Source organism: Puma concolor, chromosome B1 (genome assembly GCF_028749965.1).
Source record: "Puma concolor isolate L17-30 chromosome B1, mPumCon1.1.hap2, whole genome shotgun sequence".
In the NCBI taxonomy this organism is placed as follows: Eukaryota; Metazoa; Chordata; class Mammalia; order Carnivora; family Felidae; genus Puma; species Puma concolor.
Window position 1 is genome coordinate 111,034,279 of NC_141670.1, and position 21,597 is coordinate 111,055,875.

General features: G+C 36.1%; 1 protein-coding gene across 20 annotated transcripts in view; it reads left to right on the top strand.

Annotated features, from left to right (window-relative positions):
• CAMK2D (calcium/calmodulin dependent protein kinase II delta) overlaps nucleotides 1-21,597 on the top strand; it is a 316,489-nt gene that overhangs the window by 161,350 nt on the left and 133,542 nt on the right. The window lies entirely within an intron of this gene.

Consider the following 21,597-nt stretch of genomic DNA (forward strand, 5'->3'; position numbering starts at 1 on the left):
TTAATATGCAGAAACCAGTAGTGTTTCTATACACTAATAACAAAGTAGAAGAGAAATTAAGAAAACCGTTCCATTCATAATTGCACCAAAAAGAATAAAAGGCTTAGGAATAAACTTAACCATGAAGGTGAAACACCTGTAATCTGAAAACTATAAAATAATGACAAAAGAAATTAAAGATGACATAAACAAATAGAAAGATACTCCACCTTTATGGATTGGAAGAATTAATATTATTTAAATGTTGTTACTACCCAAAGTGATCTACAGATTCAGTGCCATCCTATATCAAGAGCATTTTTTGCAGAACTAGAAAAAATAATTCTAAAATTTGTATGGAACCACCAAAAACCCCAAATAGCCAAAGCAGACTTGAAAAAGAAGCACAAAGGTGGAGGTGTCACAATCCCAGAGTCCAAGATATACTACAAAGCTGTAGTAATCAAAACACTATGGTACTGGCACAAAAATAGATACATACATCAATGAAACAGAATAGAGGGCCCAGAAATAAACCCATATTTATATAGTCAGTTAATCTATGATAAAAAAGACAAGAATATGGAAAATGGAGAAAAAGCCAGTCTTTTCAATAAATAGTGCTGGGAAAACTGGACAGCTACATGCAAAAGAATGAAACTAACACCACACATAAAATAAACTCAAAATGGATTGAAGACCAAAAACTTTGATAAGAGCCATAGCAACATTTTTTTCTAGCTATGTCTCCTAAGGCAAAGGAAACAAAAGCAAAAATAAACTGTTGGACTACATGAAAATAAAAAACTTTTGCACAGCAAGGGAAGCCATCAACCAAACAAAAAGACAGCAAACTAAATGGGAGAAGATATTTGCAAATGGTATATCTAATAATGGGTTAATATCCAAAATATATAAAGAATCTATACAACTCAATACTAAACAAACAAACAAGCAAAACAATCCAATTAAAAAAATGGATAGGGGACGTGAATAGACATTTTTCCAAAGAAAACATACAGAAAGTCAAGAGACACATGAAAAGATGCTCAACATCACTAATCATCAGGGAATGTAAATTAAAACCACAAGGAGATATCACCTTACACCTAAATGGCTAAAACCAAATACACAAGAGACAAGTGTTAACAAGGATATGGAGAAAAAGGAACCCTTGTGTACTACTGGTGGAAATGTAAATTTATACAGCCACTGTGGAAAGCAGTATGGATGTTCCTCCAAAAATTAACAATAGAAATACCATATTATCTAATAATCCCACTCTTTGGGTATTTACCTAAAGAACATGGCAACACTAATTTGAGAAGATACATGCATCCCTATGTTCATTTTAACATTATTTACAATAACCAAGTTATGGAAGCAACTTAAGTGTCTACCAGTATATGAATGGATAAATAACATGTGATATGTATATACATACACACACATGCACACATATGCAGTGGAACATTACACAGCCACAGAGAAAGGATGACATCTTGCCATGTGCAACAATATGGTTGGAGCAAGAGGGTATTATGCTAAGTAAAATAAGTAAGACTGAGAAAGACAAATACCATATGATTTCACTCACATGTGGAATATAAAAAAAACAAAACAAAACAAGTGAATAAACAAACAAAAAGCAGAATCAGAGAACAAACTGATGGTTGCCAGAGGAAAGAGAGTTGGTGAGGATGGGCAAAATGAGTGGGGAGTGGGAGATACAGGCTTCCAGTTAGGGAATGAATAAGTCACAGGAATTAAAGACATAAGGGAATATTTTCAGTGATATTATAATAGTGTCATATGGTGAGAGATGGTAGGTTCACTTGTGAATGTATAATGTATAGAGATGTACCTGAAACTAATGCAACACTGTATGTCGACTATACTCAGATAAATAAATTAAAAATAAATACATTATAATTAAAATAATGGAAAAAAGATGCAAGGAAGGATTCTTGAGGTTGGTTTATTCAGGGGTTCAACAACAATATCAGCCTCCCATCTTTTACTTCAGCTTATTGACTTTCTTCTCAGATTGGTATGGTTCAAGGTATTATATACAGACATGCTAATATCCAGTGGAAGACATTGTCTCTTCTTTTTAAAAAAAAATTTTTTAATGTTTATTTTTGAGAGAAAGAGAAAGAGAATGAGAGAGAGAATGAGCAGGTTGGGGGCAGAGAGAGATGAAAACACAGAATCCCAAGCAGGCACCAGGCTCTGAGCTGTCAGCACAGAGTCCAGAGTGGGGCTCAAACTCACAAGCCATGAGATCATGACCTGAGCCAAAGTCAGATGCTTAACCAACTGAGCCACCCAGGCACCCCTGTCTCTTCTTCTTTATAAGAATAAAATATTTACCCAGTAAATATCCCATTTTGTCTCATTGGCCATGATGGGGTCACATGCCAACCCATAACCAGTCACTGGCAAGAGGAATAGAATTACCAAGGTTGACTTAGACTAATCCGAATTTGTAAATGAAGTTCTATTAACTAGAATAAATAAGTTTGCTCTGCCCAACTGGGATATAGTGAGACAGGCAATGCACATGGCTGGTAGGGGTTTAAAAGGAACACAATTTCTGGAATTCAAAATGTCCATACCATTTGACATAGTAATTTCACTTCTATAAACAAAGTCCATGGAAAGTATACCCTAAATTTATCTAAATTTAGATGAAGCTTTATGCCAAAATATGTTCATATGTTCACTGCATCAGCGTTTATAATGGGGAAAAAAGAAAGAAAGCCAACTTAAGGATCCAATAATAGAGAAACAGTTGCATAATTATGGTAAATTCATATAATGGACTATTGTCTAGCATTTTCATGTGTTTGGGAAACAAGAAAAAATACTGTTTCTTATGAATCTAAAGATAGGTTAGTGTTAAATTTTGGTTAATTCAAAAAAAATTTGGTTAATTCAGCCCTTCAGTGATATCATTAAGAAATCAAGTTTTTTCTGCCTTTCTGTTTGTTTTCTGTAGTATGTGAGCTGGTTCTCAAGTTGGCTACCTCATTTTCAGGCATCAGTGACTTTCAAAGTCAGGAAAAGGGCAGTATTAATGCCATTGCGTTAATCCTTTCCAGCAGAGTCCCTCAGAAGACAATCTGTTATTGAATCCTTGTTTAGAACTGCTTCTCATGTCCATGCCTAAATCAAGTATTGAGGAGGGGAGTGGGATTACAATAGGCGTTGACCTCTTATAAATTTAAAAATGGGAGGGAACGGGCCTCCCCTGAATCACCGTATGTATAGTCAGATAAGACTTAAATCATGGCTTTGTTAAAAGAAAATAGGGGATTTTTTGCCTGTTGGGTAGGCAGCCAAGTATGTCTGCCATATTGGTGACTAGTGTATGCTGGAGAATAGAGACTGAAGCTCTGATTATGCATAGTCCTACTGTATAGGCTCCTTCTCCGTAATCACAGTCCATACATGACTTGTTGATGTGGCTGTAGTTTGGTACCACTCCATATGGTGTTATTAGTTCCTCTTCAGTCCTTTCTCAGAGCTCATATTTTTACTTTCTCCATTGTTCTTTCTTCCTTTATGATGTTCCAAGATCCCTTCTTTTATGATTTCCTTTCTTCTTTAATTTCCTTTCTCCTTTACGCATTCTTTTAGAAATGGTTGTTTTGCTAGCAACAAATGTTTGCTGGCAACAAATTCTTAGTTTCCTTGTTTCTGACAATACCTTGATTTCCCTCTTCACTCCTGAAAGATATTTTTGCTAGATAAAAAATTCCAGGGGGCACCTGGGTGGCTTAGTTGGTTGAGCTTCCAACTCTGGATTTTGGCTCAGGTCACAATCTCATGGTTCGTGAGTTTGAGCCCCACCGTGGGCTCCACACTAGTGTGGAGCCTGCTTGGGATTCTCTCTCTCTCTCTCTCTCTCTCTTTCTCTGTGCCCCTTCCTGTTCACATTTTCTCTTTCAAAATAAATAAACTGAAACAAAATCTAGGTAAGCAGTTATATTCTTTTAATGTGTCAATTCCTTCTGGATTCTTTGATTTTTTATGAGAAAATTTTTGTCATTCTGTTTTCCCCCTAAAAGTAAGGTGTCATTTCTCTCCAGCTATTTTAAAGATTTTTTTCTTTGTAGCTTTTAGAAGTTTGACTATGATGCGTCTCAGCTTGAATTTCTTAGAGTTTATCTTATTTGGTATTCGCTAACCTCTAGAATATACAGGTTTATGTCTTCTGCCAAACTTGGGAACTTTTTAGACGTTGTTTCTTTGAATACTTGTTTAGCCTTCCCTTTTGTTCCCTTCTCTTTCTGAAACTTGATAATATGAATGTTAGATCCTTTGTTATAGCCCCATAAGTTCCTGTGGCTCTTCATTTTTTTTTTTTTTCCTCTTGGTCAGATTAGGTAATTTATACTGTTTTTGACTTGTCCTTTCTTCATTTTTTTTTTCATTCTGCTGTTGAATGTATCCATTGGGTTTTTCATTTCAGTTATTCTTTTTTCAGTTCTATTTTGACTATTAGTTTTTCTATAAATTCTTGGTCTTTACTGAGACTTCCAATTTTTTTCTGTTTGTGTCCATAATTGCTCACTGAAGCATTTTTATTAAGCTGATCAAAAGTCCTTGTCAGGTAATTCCAACAGCCTTGTCATCTTAGTGTTGTTGGTATTGGTGTTGGTATTAGTGTGTTGGTATTGGTATTTACATTGTTTTTTCTCATTAATATGGAAATTTTCTTGGTTCTTGATATCATATGTGATTTGGTATTATATCTTGGACATTTAGGTATTTTTTTTATGAGACCCTGTATTTAATTTAAATCTTTTTAGGTATTATTTTATGAGACCTGGATTTAATTTAAATCTTCTTATCAGGCCTCCTTTGATACCACACTGGCAGGGGTAATTAGGTGCCATCTTATTACTTTCAGGTGAGGGTAGAAGTCTAGGTGTCCTAGTTAGCCTCCTATGGCATCCCAGGGGTGTGCCTCCTTACTGCTGCACAGGGCTGGGAAAACAGGGATTTATTTTTTTTTCATGCATGTAGTGAGAGAGATGCATCTACTCACTTTTTTAGACTTGTTATTTCTTTATAGATTTAATTCGTTAGAGCTCCTTTGTTATATAAATCAAGGATATATTATTATAAACTGGGATATGTCTTTCATGTTATGATGAATGCTAGAATGAAAAACACTTTTGCTAATGCTCATTTACCTGAGTACTGTTATTCAGGTTTGACCACAGCTCTATCAGAGAGGATATGTTTTTCCTATACCCTCTTATGTTCAATACATGAAGGCACGTGAATCAGACTAAATGAAGATTGACAGAATGAAAGGTACACAATTTTTATAAATGTTTGTGTGCGTGGGAGTTTTTAGAAAAGGAATAAAAGTAAAAGAAGCAGTTAAGGTGTCAAATTCTTGTCTTAGATGCTAAGAATTGCTCTTTCCCTGGTATATGGAACAGATACCTTCCTCACAGGGAAATTTATTGTCTGCTTTTGGGCAGATAAGGGAAAGGCAGAGAATTCTTCACGTATTTGTTGATTCTCATTTGACTTTAGATCAAAATAGTCTTTTTGGCAAAGTGGCTTATTGTGGAATGGTATATTCTGATCTTTTTGCCAGAGCAGCTTATTGTGGAGTAGTATATCCCATCCGCTTCAGCTCCAAGAAGCACGTCAGTGTTAGGTCAGTTGTAAAAGGGCAACACGCTTCTTCCCATGCCATGCCACTTTTCCACAGTTACCAAGTTATTTATATTCACATTTAAAATTTTATAGTTTTTTATATTCCTTACTAATGGAAAGAATGATAAGAATCACAGAATTTAGAATAAAGTTTATTTTTTCATACATCTTTTTTTTAAATGAACTTATAAAACTTATAAAAAACAGTTCATGTGGAAAGAAAATATAATTTTCAGTTACAGTGGATCATATCTGTTGTAATGATATTTGTTATTAATGTCTCTGAAACCAAATGTAGACTTTTCAAGGTTTAAGTTTACATTTGAACCATAGTAACATCAAATATGCTGCATCAGGCGATTAAACCTGTTACTAGCTTGAAGAACTCAGACTCTTTGGAATTATTCTTAAATGTTTAAGAGAAGAGTTAAGACCAATTTTCATCAAAATGCTTTGCCAGTAAATGAGATTAATAAACTAGCTCAATACAATCCTATAAAGTACTCAGCTTTAGAAAGTTAGAAAACAATGGTTGTAAGTATAGATATTGAGTGACTAAAAAGACATTGTAGCAAATATAATTCCTCTAAATTAATCATTGTGGTTACTCTATGAAGAAGAAGAGTAGCTTGAGAACAATGCACATTGTATACATAGTTAAGAAAAGTATGGTCTCAGAGTTATCGATGAAATACTCCCATGGGGAAATTAGAGGCCATTTAACCAATCAGATCCAAGATAAAATAACTACTTGAATTCCTAAAGAAGGAATGTTCCTGTGTTTGCCCTTTTGATGATGGTTTTGGCAGTGTGGTACTTGTGCATACTTCCTATGGAATGTCAGCTATTCACAATCTAATGGGAAGTTCTATTTTTATAGGTGCACTGAGTTTTCTTCTAATGGAATACTTTTCCCTTTCTAAAAAGCAAAACAGAAGAGGCAGTGAGTTCCATTAAAAAAAAAAAGTTTCTTCTTGCTATTTTAAATTTACATTTTTCATGTAGGTATCCATCCACCATTTCCAACTATAAAGCATTAGTAATTCCTTTTGCAAACAGACTCAGGAATCAGTGGGAAAGACTTGCATGAAACCAAAGACCTCTTCACAGCAAATAATGAATCCTTCTCCTTCAGGGTTTATGCCTAGCAGGATTTTCAGGCACACCTCGGGAACTCTGGGAGATAAGAGATGTGGATTTATCTGAAATCTAAGGGAAGGCTGGGCAAGGAAGTAATGGAGCTAGAATTATAGTCCCTAAGGGAAAGGCCAACAGACAGAGCCATTGGCCTTAGGCAGATAAGACAGACCCAGTCCATTTCTTTGAGAAATAGGCCTTGACAAGGGCAGTCATCTGAATGTGATATATATATTTCAGGAACTGAATGTCGGAGAAGATCTGTATTCTATGCATGCTGGGTGAATGTATAATGAAGTATAGAAATATCATAGCCCTTTCTTTTTTTTTTTTTTTAATTTTTTTTTTTTCAACGTTTATTCATTTTTGGGACAGAGAGAGACAGAGCATGAACGGGGGAGGGGCAGAGAGAGAGGGAGACACAGAATCGGAAACAGGCTCCAGGCTCTGAGCCATCAGCCCAGAGCCTGACGTGGGGCTCGAACCCACGGACCGCGAGATCGTGACCTGGCTGAAGTCGGACGCTTAACCGACTGCGCCACCCAGGCGCCCCTCATAGCCCTTTCTAAGTAAACGTATAAGAGAATAAGACTTGGGTTGGATTTTGTAATCTCAGTAGGGAGCTAAAGTAGATAGATTAGATTAAGGTTTATTGGCAAAAGTGCTGACCCTGAATGAAGACTTAAGTTTCAGTCGACCTACCCACGGCTAAACATTTAACATTATGTTTCCTCTAAGCCTCATTTTTTTCTCATACAGAATGAGGCTGTGGGACCAGTTGAAATATTTTTTAGACATCGCTAAGTCCTTTATTGTTCTGTGAGGCCAAGATGCTGTTCTCATCAATTTGAGATTTCTGGTAGAATTAATAGGACTCCTAATGTAATTTTTAAATATTAGAAGATTTATTATGATTTGAAGCTATTAGAGAAAAATTCTGTTCTTAAATCTTTTTTTTTTTTAATTTTTTTTAATGTTTATTTATTTTTGAGACAGAGAGAGACAGAGCATGAACAGGGGAGGGTCAGAGAGAGAGGGAGACACAGAATCTGAAGCAGGCTCCAGGCTCTGAGCTGTCAGCACAGAGCCTGACGCGGGGCTCGAACTCAGACCGTGAGATCATGACCTGAGCCGAAGTCGGACGCTTAACCGACTGAGCCACCCAGGCACCCCATGTTCTTAAATCTTGAAAAAGAACTTTTTTCTCCACCAGCAAAAACAAATCTAAATCTTTAAAAAGAACTTTTTTCTCCACCAGCAAAAACAAATCTTGGCACATGAAATACTTCTTTTTTTTTTTCCTGTTTTAAAGTGTTTGCGTTTTTTTTTTTTTGTTTTTTTTTTTTAATTTATTTTTGGGACAGAGAGAGAGAGAGCATGAACGGGGGAGGGGCAGAGAGAGAGGGAGACACAGAATCAGAAACAGGCTCCAGGCTCTGAGCCATCAGCCCAGAGCCTGACGCGGGGCTCGAACTCACGGACCGCGAGATCGTGACCTGGCTGAAGTCGGACGCTTAACCGACTGCGCCACCCAGGCGCCCCAAGTGTTTGCGTTTTTGTCCCCATGTAAGAAATTCTTTTCATCAAATATGTAATGGGTATCTACCAGATGCAGGACCCTGTGCCTAATGCTTTAGGGGAAAAAAAAAAGTAGTGTTTCTGAGCATTTAAAAATAAATGTTCCATTTTGATAATTTCAAAATAGAGTACTCAGAGAATCTGATGTCTTCCCTCTCAGTGCCCCGTTTTATTATTGTTGTACCAGTCAGAAAACTTGGTCAAGTTGCATGTTTTGTAATTATTACTAGTAAGACATGCATATTTTTCACTTTTACAAATTTGAAACTATATAAATATAAAATGCTTTTCAAAAACTATACCCCTTGCACTGAGGAGCTGATTGCTGTATTGGCAATATCAAGACTAAAAGACTAAAAGATAAGACACCATCCCTTTTTTTGAAGATTTTATAGTTCAGAGAGTGGATTAGACAGCTTCAAAAAAAAAAAATCTGTACTATAGACCTAATGTAGTAAAAGCTATTAAGTTACAAAGAGGTTTGGGGGAGAGAGCCAACATTCATTCAGTCAGGGATGTCAGGAAACAATGGGAAGAACTGAAGTTGAAGCAGACATAATTACTTTGTCTATGTTTTCATTCAACAAATACACACTTAATCTGTGCTTATTCTCTACCAGCACTGTGGATAAGCTGATTGAAGGGAAGGTGAATGAAAATTTTGCCTTTAAAAGAACCAAAAGCAACCTTATGCTTGTTGGGTTAATAGCATTCTTTCATCTAGCAAAATATTTGGTTGCAAAACCAACAGGACAGTTTTACAGGACACATAGATATAGTGTAACAAGTTTCACAATATCTATGAACACATCTGATGTGTGCCCTAGTCACTTAATCACCTTTGTGGTTATTTGGTAAAATTCTTCTGTTATGCTCATAAAATTCTCCTGCATCTCACAAAGCATATATATTCCATATATATTCCAATGATTATTAAATCTTTTCAGGGGTGGAGAGCTAGTCTGATATTTCTGGCCATCTGTGGCCCATTATTCACAGCAAATTTTAGCCTTCCTAGAACCTAGCTAGTCTAAAATTTCATTTGTCTTATTTTTGATTTTAGTATTATTGATCACATTTGATTTATAACAGTGTATATAGTAAACAGTGGTGGCAAACATGATTTCCACTCTCAGATCAAACTGAATGCACAGATTGAAGATTATTTGGTCTATCAGCACACTTGTAAACAGCACTTGAGAATAGGCCTCTTGGTTAAACTACTGTCAAAACAAAAATAAATCAATAATTACAGTATAGCATGACTTGTGCCATATTTTGCTGTGTGCATGCAAAGAGAGGTCAGATTGGACGTGTGAACCCAGTTAGAATTTGGCTACACTAGCATTCAGGTAGAAGATATTAAGTCCCTGAAGTAAGCTGTTGGTAGAAACAAAAAAAGAAGTTCTAAGGTACAAACCCTCTGAATGTACTTTAGAACAAAGTTGAGTCTGTGAATTTTATTTTTAGTTGATGCTTTATGCAGGAAACAGTCAATCTGTGTAACTTGGAGGATATTTTAAATAACAAATCCAAACGCCGTAAAGATACTGTGTTTCTCATTTGTTTTTAGAAACTGTTTGAATCTAAATATATTAGCTATTTTTATTTATTTATTTAAGAATTTTTTTTTTTACATTTATTTATTTTTGAGAAACAGAGTGAGACAAAGTGTGAGCAGGGGAGGGGCAGAGAGAGAAGGAGACACAGAATCTGAAGCAGGCTCCAGGCTCTAGGCAAGCGGTCAGCACAGAACCTGACACGGAGCTCGAACCCATGAACTGTGAGATCATGACCTGAGCCGAAGTTGGACACTCAACCGACTGAGCCACCCAGGTGCCCCTATTGGCTATTTTTAAAATAAATTTATCGTCCACTATAGTAGAAATCTATAATTCTAGAATTGTAGAGGGTCACTGATGGGAAAATACAGTTTTCACAAGGTTATGCTAAACAATTTCAGTGTCCAATTAGTTGGAAAATTAATAAAATGGTCATGATTCTGCCATGTCACACTTCAGAATCAGTTGTCTCTATCTGCAAAATCACTTACTGAGATTTTGGTTGGGATTGTGTTGAATCCATAGATCAAGTTGGTAAGAACTGGCATCTTCACAATATTGAATCTTCCTATCCATAGCCATAGAATATCTATTTATTTCTTTGAGATCTTTCATCAGAGTTTTATACTTTTCCTCCTATAGATCTTTTACATATTGTGAGCCTTAAACCTAGGTTTTTCATTATTGGGGAGTGCAATGTAAATGGTAAAGTGTTTTTAATTTCAATTTCACTTGGTCATTTATAACATATAGGTAATTTCCTGTATATTTTTTCTCATTCCTGATTTCAGTGGGAGAGCTTCAAGTTTCTGGCTCTTAAATATGGTGTTAACTTTTTATATTTTGCTGATGTTCTTTATCAAGTTGAGCGAGATCATTTCTGTTCCTAGTTTGCTGAGAGTTATTATCATGAATGGGTGTTTAATTTTTGTCAAATTGTTTTTCTACATCAACTGATATAATCATGTGGTTTTTCTATTTTTGCCTGTTAATGTGATAGATAGCATTAATTGATTTTCACATGTTAAACCAGCCTTGTATACCGGAAACAAATCTCTTTTTTATGGTATAAAATTCTTTTTATACAATATTGGATTCAATTTCTTAATATTTTGTTGAGGATTTTCATGAAGGCTCTTGGTCTATAATTTTCTTGTGTCTTTATCTTGTTCTGGTGTTAGAGTAATTCTGACTTCACAGGATGTGTTGACATGTGCTCACTTCTTTTTTCTGGGAGAAATTGTGAAGACTTAGTATCATTACTTAAGTATTTGGTATAATTTACCGGTGAATCCATCTAAGCCTACTTTCTGTTTTGGGGTTATTAATTAACAGTTCAATTTCTGTATTAGATAGGCCTATTTCTATTGTCAATTTCTTCTTGTCTGATTTTGGCAGATTGTATCTTTCAAGAAATTGGTCTACTTCATCTAGGGCACAGAGTTACTAATATTACTTTATTGTCCTTTTATTGTCCATGGTATCCATAGTGATGTCTTCTCTTTCATTTGTGATACTGGTATTTTGTGTCTTCTCTTTTCTTAGCCTGGCTTATCCATTTTATTGATCTTTAAAAAAAACGTTTTTGCTTTTCATTTTTCTCTGTTGAGTTTCCATTTTCAGTTTTATTGACTTCTAATTTTTATTTCTTTTCTTCTTATTTTGGACTTAATTTGCTCTTCTTTTTCTTGTTCTTTTAGTGGAAACTTAGATTATTAATATATCCTTCTTCTCAAATGTATTCATTCACTGCTATGAATTTCCCTGAATGTACTGCACCCCACAAATTTTGATAAGTTGTATTTTAATTTTCATTTAATTCAAAATATTTTATTTTTTTAAATTTTTTTAATGTTTATTTATTTCTGAGAGATAGAGAAAGACAAGTGTGAGTGGGAGAGGGGCAGAAAGAGGGAGACACAGAATCAGAAGCAGGCTCCAGGCTCTGAGCTTTTAGCACAGAGCCTGACACGGGGCTAGAACCCACGAACTGTGAGATCATGACCTGAGCCGAAGTCAGATGCTTAACTGAGTAAGCCACCCAGGTGCCCCTTAATTCAAAATATTTTAAAATTTCTCTTGATATTTCTTCTTTGACCCATATGTTGTTTAATCTCCAAGTGCTTTAGGTTTTTCTGCTCTCTTGATTACTAGTTCAATACCATATGGTCTGAGAGAAGACATTGTATAATTTCTATTCTTCTAAACTTAAGAGGTGTTTTATGACTCATAATGTAGTCCATCTTAGTGAATGTTCTATTTGAGCTTGAGAAGAATGTGTATTCTGCTGTTGGTGGATGAAGTAGTCTATACATGTCAATTATATCCATATATAATTGACAATTATATCCAATTATATCCATAAGTTGACTTATGGTGCTCTTGAGTTTAGCTATGTTACTAATGATTTTCTGCTTGCTGGATCAGTCCATTTTTGATGGAGGGGTATTAAGTCGCCAACTATGGTAATGGATTCATCTATTTCTTCTTATATTTCTATCGTTTTCTGCCTGGCATATGTTGATGTTGTGTTGTCAGACATATACACATTAATGATTATTAGATCTTTGCCGCAGACTGTGAGTCTGGAGTTCTCTCTTGTGCAGCAAGAAAGCAGATGCAGAATTGAATACAAGAGAGGTTAATGTCCAGGACAAGACAAGAGCCCTGAACAGAGGTTTTGTCTCCATATCTATTGAGCTCACAAGATATTACCCATGTGGTGAATGTACAGAAAACAAGATCTTACACACATTAACGTGGAGAAAAGAATCATACAGTAATCATTAACTTGTGTGTGTAAGCAAAGGGTCTGGTGGGGGGGGCAAGTGGAGTTTGTGATCAAAGTACAATAGTAAATTAGTATCAGATGGAAAGTACTTGTCATCTCATTGTAATATCTCTGTAGCTAACCTTGGGCACTTTTGCCCCATGGTGGTGGCTTTCCACCGTAAGCTTTTATCTAACCTATTAATGTAAGTAGAACCTATTTCGCCATAGTTCCCCCTTTTGTTGTTTTTCTTTAAGTTTACATGTGAGGACCGTCATGATGAGCTTCTAATCCTTCTTTTTCTGTCAGGTAGTTTGGAGGATGATCCTGCAAAAGCAGAAAACGAGAGACACAGTAAAAGTATTCCATTTCCTAGAGTTATCCAGAATTTGAGATGGGCATTAGCTAATAGAGAGATGGTTAAACTCTTTCCAAAAGGACCATGAGTCAGCCCATTAATATCTTAGTTCTTTGGAGTATCATAGTTGCTGGTGTAATGTTACATCTAAATTTTCTATCACAGGGCAGATTAGAATGGAGGACTGGACCATAAATTGATTAAGTACATGTGCAGTTTGATAGTGTGGTGAAGACTAATTCCAGCAATGGTAGCAGAGGTCATAATGCTTACCATGGCTAGGATCCCCGTGATTAAGAAGCCTATGAATCACCTTTGCCTGGTTAATGAATACCGGTGATGGAGATCATGGCTATCAGATACAAATCAGGGGTTTATGCATTACCATTGTGTTGTAAGAGGACACAGACCTGGTTAGACAGGCATTTAAGGCTTCCCCAGGTTACATGAGGGGTAAGGACTTACATTTGTTGAGTGGTTTCAGGATGCAGAGTCAATGAAGAGGCTTCTTCCATCTTGAAAAATGGGAGCAGTGGTCACTCAGTGAGAGTCATTCTCTAGAAGTCTTGGTTGATTGGAAGATATTCTGGGGTCTCCACCATGCCATGGTAATGCCTTCACCAACTGAGGGGGAATCCACAGAGGTCAGGAATCTGAAAGAACACAGGCATATCCTGAACCCCAGATGAGAAGTTTGAACCAGGAGCATAGGATGAGAGGGTTTTATCTGATTTTAAAGAATGTAGCTCAGTTGCAGTTAGTCCTTGATGGTCAAGATTTACAAACTTGAGTGTGATCATAGTGTGATTGAGGAGAAATTAGGTTGTAATATAGATAGTCATGGGTAATTCCCCCTTTTTCGTTTTTTTTTAACATATTTTTAAGTTTATTATGTGTTTGTTCTACAATTGTTTGGCCTTGTAGAAATTTAATTTTATCTGCTATTTCCTTCTGCCTTTGTTTCCCACATCATTCACCCCCTGAACAATTTTGACCCTTAAAATATTGAAGGTTACTGAGGGTGGATGGTCTTCTATAACTTCTTCCTGCTGAATAGGGGCATAGAAATGTCCCTGCCTATGGGTAAACATTGCTCAGTTGGGGTAGGTATAGGGGAGTCATGAAAGAGAAAGAGTTCAGGGGAAATGGAACCTCCTTGAGTAGCAAGGATTATCTGTCTACTAGAAGTTACAGTGGTGAAGAAGTCCAACAAGAGTCACAAAACTATGACAAAAAGGCTCATGATTAAAAGATCTAATGCAATTGACAAAGAAATTCAGTTATTTCTGTGGCCCATAACATTTTAATAATCAGAATATCAAGTTGATGACCTTATACCAAAAAATATTAAAACTAGGAATTGCATATAATCTCTAGAATAGTTATAGCATTTACTCAAATGTAACCTAAGGCTTATTATTTGTTTGACAGCACTTCCAGAATAATTTAACATACCAAAGAAGCCTAATTGGTCAAAAAGACTTCATTTACAATTTAAACCTTGGGAAATTTGTTAAAAAAAGAAAAAAACAAAAACCTCAGAAAGTTATAAAGCACAAAACATTTTTGCCGTCAGACCCAAATATCCTTAGTTTCTCTGCAATAAGAAACCCAAAACAGATAAGCCTTGTTTAGTAATCAATGCTTTAGCATCCCATCCTATTTAGAAAAGGCCTAGGTATCCAATGAATTCAATCCAAATTTATCATGCAAGCAAAAAAAAAAAAATTTAATGTTTGTTTATTTTTGAGAGAGACAGAGCATGAATGGGAGAGGGGCAGAGAGAGAGGGAGACACAGAATTCAAAGCAGGCTCCAGGCTCTGAGCTGTCAACACAGAGCCCAATGCAGGACTTGAACCCACTGATGGTGATATCATAACCTGAGCCAAAGTCAGTAGCTTAACCGACTGAGCCACCCAGGCACCCCAAATGCAAGAAAAACTTTCTAGGTTACTAAAGCCTTTGAAAGCTATCTTAACAATTACCCATGAAAACTATGAGACAATGTTAACCATTACTTTAAGTCATAACATGAGCTTATTTGACCTTTGATAAACAGGTCTATTTCAAACCAACAAACTTATGTTTGTGTCCACATAAGACAATTTTTTCCCCATGGTTATTTTTACCTGGAACGCTGGTGGGAAATCTGAAGTGGGTGGTCTTTGCTTCGTGACATTTCAGAGACAATGTTTAAGGGTTGGGAAAAGGTTTATATAGCTAATAATATGGCTTGCAGTTCTGAATGTTGGGTAGAGCTCAGTCCAGTGTCTAATATATGTTCTCAGTTTTTTTTCCAATTTTCCAAAGGCAAGAAGCCTTGTGAGTTTTCCCCGAGGTGTCTGTAAACACTGTAAGGACATTCTTAATAAGTTGTAGCGTAAGGGTAAGGATGTTGTCAGAGGGAATCTTTTGTTCCTTTAAAAGATTACATTTTTCCAAATGACAAAGTGGGGAGTCGGCATTCTCTGGATGTAGGGGTGCCAAAGGGGCTGGCTGACAATAAGGAGGCTTAGGTTCCTTGGAAACTTTTTTATTTACTTTGGGTGGGTATCTTAATAAACATCATTGATACTCAGGGGGAGAATGGCCATACAGACAACAGATCATGTTAAGAATGGCCTCCGGCAGAACATTGGTGCCTTCCATCTGACGTGCGGTTAGTGGTTTACCTATTCATTCCCAAATGTCTGGGTCGAAGGTTCCTTGCTCCAGAAACCAAGGCATTGTTGCTGGGTAATCATTAATAAGGAGTAATCATTTTAAGGAGTGCTATATGAATGTAATGTTTCTGCTCTAGGGATAGGGAGTCTCGCATAACGATTCTCTCAAAAGGTTTGAGGCAGGGAACACTAACATAGTTTCGCTTTTCTCTTATCTCGTCAGGAGAGATTGTTGTCCAGTGCACTTTTTCTGTTTAGAACTGTAGTTGTTCTGTGACACTCTGTAGTCCTTGAGTTTTGTTGGCTTATTAGCCACATCGGCTTCTAATCACATGGGCTTTGTAGCCTGTTGGTTTCTAATCAGGTCCCCTTCTAATCATGTCCCCTTTTGTTACTTCAACTTCTTAGTTATGTCGGCTTTTCTTCTAATCACGTCACCTTCTATCATGTCAGCTTTTCCTCTAATCATGTTAGCTTCACATTGTCTTCTATCATGTTGGGGTCACCATCTGTTGCAGACTATGAGTCTGGAGTTCTCTCTTGTCCAACAAGAGAGCAGATGCAGGGTTGAATACGAGAGAGGCTAATGTCTGGGAGGAGACAAGAGCCCCTAGCAGGGGTTTCATCTCCGTATTTATTGGGCTCACAAGATATTATCCATGTGGTGAATGTGAAGAAAACGAGATCTTACACACATGAACATGGAGAAAACACTCAGACATTAGTCATTAACTTCTGTGTATAAGCAAAGGGTCTGGAGGGGGGCAAGTGGGGTTTGTGATCAAAGTACAATAGTATAATGGCATCAGATAGAACGTACTTGTGATCCCATTACAATATCTTGCTACCTAACCTTGGGCACTTTTCACCCCATGGTGGTGACTTTCCACCCTAAACTTTTTTTCTAACCTATTTATGTAAGTAGAACCTATTTCCCCACAGATCTTCATGGAGACTCCTTCATCATTAAGTAATGGCCCCTCTTTTTTCCCTGATAATTTCCCTTGCCCTGGAAGTCTGCTCTGTCTGTAATTAATAAAGCTACCCTCACATTCTTTAGAGTAATGTTAGTATGGTTTATCTTTCTCCATCGCTTTATTTTTAATCTACATGTGTCTTTATAATTACAGCCCATTTCTGGCAACCTGTAGTTGCATCTTGTTTTTCTGATAGTCTCTTTCTATTAGTGTATTTAGTTCTCTGATGTGTAAAGCGATTACTGTTGTATTTGGATTGATACCTACCATGTCTGTTACTGTTTTCTGTTTGTTTTACTTGTTCCTCATTTCTATTTTTTTTTTTTTTTGGAAGTTTCTGTTGTCATTTCCTCAAGCTCAAAGATTCTTTCCTCAGTCATGTCCAGTCTAGTAATGAGCTCATCAATGGCATTCATTTCTGTTACAGTGTTTTCTTTTTTCTAGCATTTCTTTTTGATTCTTTCTTAGAATTTCCATCTTTGTACTTTCATTATCCTTCTGTTCTTGCATGTTGTACACTTCTTCCATTAATGCCCTTAGCATAATAGCCATAGTTTTTGAAATTCTTGGTCTGTTAATTCCAACATTCGTACCTTATCTGACTCTGGCTCTAATGCTTGTTAGCATTCTTCAAAGTGTGCTTTTTGCCTTTTAGTATGTCTTGTAATTTTTTTGTTCGAAGGTAGACATGATACAATAAGTAAAAGGAACCATGGTAAATAGCCCTTTAGTAATGTAGTGGTAAGGTATAGGAGGAAATACTATGATTAGGTCTCAGTCTCTTGGTGAGCCTCTATCCTTGGACTATGAACTTTATTGGTGCTTCTCAGTTTTGCTTCCATCACTACCCTTTAGGTGGGATAGGATGGCTAGAAGGAGCTGGAGATATTTCCCTTCTTCCAGTTGAAAAGTTGGAACTAGATATAGTTGAGCATTTGCATTCCCCTAGGTCAGTGAGGTTCTATTAATACTCCAGCAGTTTAGGCGGTGGTAAAACAGTTTCTCCTTAAACCAGGCCTTTTTGAAAGAGAATATTGTGCTATATTTCAGAGTGGTTCCTTTTCTCCTTTCACTGCTAGAAGCATGATATTTTTTCTTTGATATTCACTTTGAGGACATGGTAGAGAACCTAGAGGAAAATTTACAAAAGTCTGAGCCGTCCCAACCCCCATGACTGCGTCCTTCTGGAGTTTTATCTCCTAGGCTTGTCCACACTGAGCCTCCAGTAATTTGCCAGTTATAGTTCAGATTTTCCTGTTATAGTACCGGTTCCTGCAGAGGTTTCTGCTCCAATAAGTTGTTATTTTCTGTGTCTGCCTGTCTGTCTCTCTAGTTTTATGGTATCAATCTGCCTTGTGACCTTTTTTGACAGATCTATGAAGAATTGTTAATTTTTCAGTTCAGCTTTTTACTTGTTAGGACAGAATGACAACTTCTAAGCTGCCTATATGTCAAGCCAGAAATCAGAAGTCCTCACAATGTTATTTTTTTTAAGCTTACACTTTATAAAATTCAGTTAAAAGCTCCCAAATTGTTTGAAATTGAAAAAGCAAGCAAGACATAGTCATTTATTAGCTGGAGGTCAGAAATCAAGACTAGAAATTTAAATTTTTAAGATCTGTTTTAAGATAATTAGAAGTCTGGTTCTGTATATTTCTCATATAGTATAAGCCACTAAGACAGAATGAGTGGTTTGAGTATTTCTCAGAAAACAACTGAACCTGTCCTTAATTATACCCCATTGTAATTTTCTGTCAGGAGTCATTAAAGAGATTTACTATGTCTTTTTTTCAACCAGATTTTGAAAACACAATTTTCTCAAGAAGTTATACATGAAATCATGGACACTTATGAAAGTGGTACCTTATAAAGTAAATGTCTTTCACCTCCTGGGTCAGATGGTTCTCCTTGGAAAAGGCTAGCATTTCTATCTTGGGTATTAATTGTCATGTTGGAGACAGGTAGTGTCTGTGGACTGTCAGTGACATTCTGCTATGTAAGAGAATCTGGAAAAGTTACAATTTAAAAGATGTTAGACTAAGTTTAGTAGTTGGCTTCTTCAGTATGTGATGATATTTTCTGCCATGCTCTCATCCATTCCATTTCCCACCCTGGACTTTGTTAACCAAGTCCCTCTTGATCCCTGGTTACTTTTCACTTCTACTTGAGACACCCCAAATTGGCAGGTACTGCTGTTGGCTTGCAGTTAATTTTCCCTCTACGTTTGGTATGTTAGACATTCTCTGCAAATAGATTTGCTATTACAATATTACATTCATCCAATGACTAGAATACTGATTGGGTGTGAATTATATACCAAACACTTTGCTGAATATTAGGGATAAAACCATGAATAAGACGTAGTCCCTGTCCAGTAGGAGCTTAGAGCTGGATTGGGGAAAAGGACAGTAAACTATACTGTGCCCTAAGACAGGGTGAGCTTGTGGGAAGGAACCGTGCCCAATGAGTGTAGAGGTGAAAGCACAGAGGAAGAGATTATTCTGAGATTTAAAGGATAAGTAGAATTTAGTCACAGATTCTAACTCCTCCCTGCAGTGACCAGAGGAACAACATGTGCAACATCTCAGAAGAGACTGTGCACAATTCTAGTGTGGATTAGCCATTAAGTTTTTTAGGGGGAAAAGAGGAGGACCATGAGGTTATGAGACTGCAGAAGCAGGCAGTAGCCAACTCTCAAAGCTTCTTAGTTTATCATTCCTTGAACTGAAACCTGAAATGAACTAAAACCTAATGTTGAAAAGGAGAATTAAGGGAAATGATGTAATGAGATAGGAGTTTAGTAAAATTATTCCATGTACAAGTTGAGGAACATACTGGCATCCTAATGTGAGATACTAGTTTCTGGAGTTAAGCAGTGCATTGGGAATAAAGAAAAGTGGAAAAGTTTTGAGAGTAATTTAAGAGGTAGAAGTAATAGATCTGATGATTAATTGAACCTGGAACTCTTGTTGAAGCCTTCTGTCTGTTGAGAACATTCCATTTCTAAAATAACTACAACAATCTGATTAGAGAAAAAAAAAATTTATCTCCTTAATGCTTTGACTAGCTAATTGAGAGCTGTGTAATTGAGAACAATTAGAACAATGACATTTTGTTAATAGACAGTTAGCAGACTCAGAAATAGCTACCAGGTCAGTGTTTTGGAATTTTGACTATGTGAATAAAAGAAGTAAAACATCTAAAAATATGTGGCTTGGCAAACAAGAAGACTTTGAAAAAAGGTCTCTCCTAACTAAAGCAAAGATGTAAGCAGTGCTAAAACATAGTTGGCACTTAATTCAAGTCATTTATTCAACAAGTATTTATTATTTGACACTTTAAGTAAATAAAAAAAAAAGTAGAAGCAATAATTGAGGTAACATCAGTTTAAATTGCACATACTCACTCTTGATGTGTACCTACATAATATAAACTCCTGTTGTGTGGTATGTGTCTGTTATGTGAAGGGATGAGGGCAAATATCCAACGAACAGAATTATTCTTTTCCAGTCATCTGGATAAAACTTGTGAAGATTGCTGGTTTGCTAATCTATTTGATTTAGATAGATCAAACTAAAATATTTAAAATATTAAAAAAGGTTACTTATGATTTAGAAATCATTTTGTGGGTAATATATGACCGATAATATAATTCCAGTATAAGTCACTATGTAAACATTAAGTTTCTTTTCTTATGTGTATCTGCCACTCGTTCAGCCTACCTGCCTCCCTATTTACCCATTAGGCTCTCTAGCCATGCTGCAAGCCATTTGTGTGTATGTGTGTTTGTGATTTATGTGTGTTGTATGTGTTGGTGGGGCTATAACTTTGCCAAGATTTTGGCAGAGAAGAATAATTGTTTTAAAGGAAGATGTTTTGTTTTGAAAAATACTTGGGAAATAAATAGAAGTCTGATATTTCATAAATGTTTTTGAATTTTATGTTTTGAATTCCAAGTCAGTAATCTGACATCAATCAGGACTTTTATTAAACCCTCAAGAAAAAGTTTTCAATATAAAATTTTAAATAAAATTATAATTTATGCATTTGTTCATTTTTCTTCTCTGTTCTTTTATTGTAGTGATACATGTCTATGATAAAGGTTTTTATACAGAACATTTACCATCTTGAATTATGATATTTCCATTAACTTCTGCAGTAATTTTTTAATATATCTTGCTAAAAGTAAAATAGGGAATCAGCTCTTAATATATTTTTTATTTAACTTTTAAAATGTTTATTTATTTTTGAGAGAGAGAAAAAGAGAGTGAGCAGGGGAGGGGCAGAGAGAGAGGGAGACAGAATTGGAAGTAGGCTCCAGGCTCTGAGCTGTCAGCAGACACCCCAATGTGGGGCTTGACCTCAGGAACCGTGAGATCATGACCTGAAATGAAGTCGGACGCTTAACTGACTGAGCCACCCAGATGCCCCTTAGTAATGTTTTTTTTTTTAAAGGGAGATTTATTCTTCCTTTTAAAGAACATAACATTTTTATCCATACCTGATATATTTATTTTTACTGGCTTGATGCTGCCCTTGACAAGAAATCAAATCAATTTACTACTAAGTTAACCTCTGTTCTACATCAGACAGGTCTGTACTTACTTGTTTTCCCAGTGTCTTGCTTAGTTTCTGGAACTAGAAGGTACTTAGTGATAACTTATCCTCAGGATTCTGAATTCATTTATTCATTCATGTATTCATACAACAAATAAATTTAGTATTTATTATATAGTTGGTACAGTGCTCATCCCTGGGACCACAGTGAGTTCTGTTTTGTCCCTCTCTTTAAGGCATTTGAAGTTTTTTTAGATATTCATTAACTGTGCATATATTCAAAATACTGTAAAGGTGATTTAGATCCACCAGATTAGTGATTTCCTACTACCC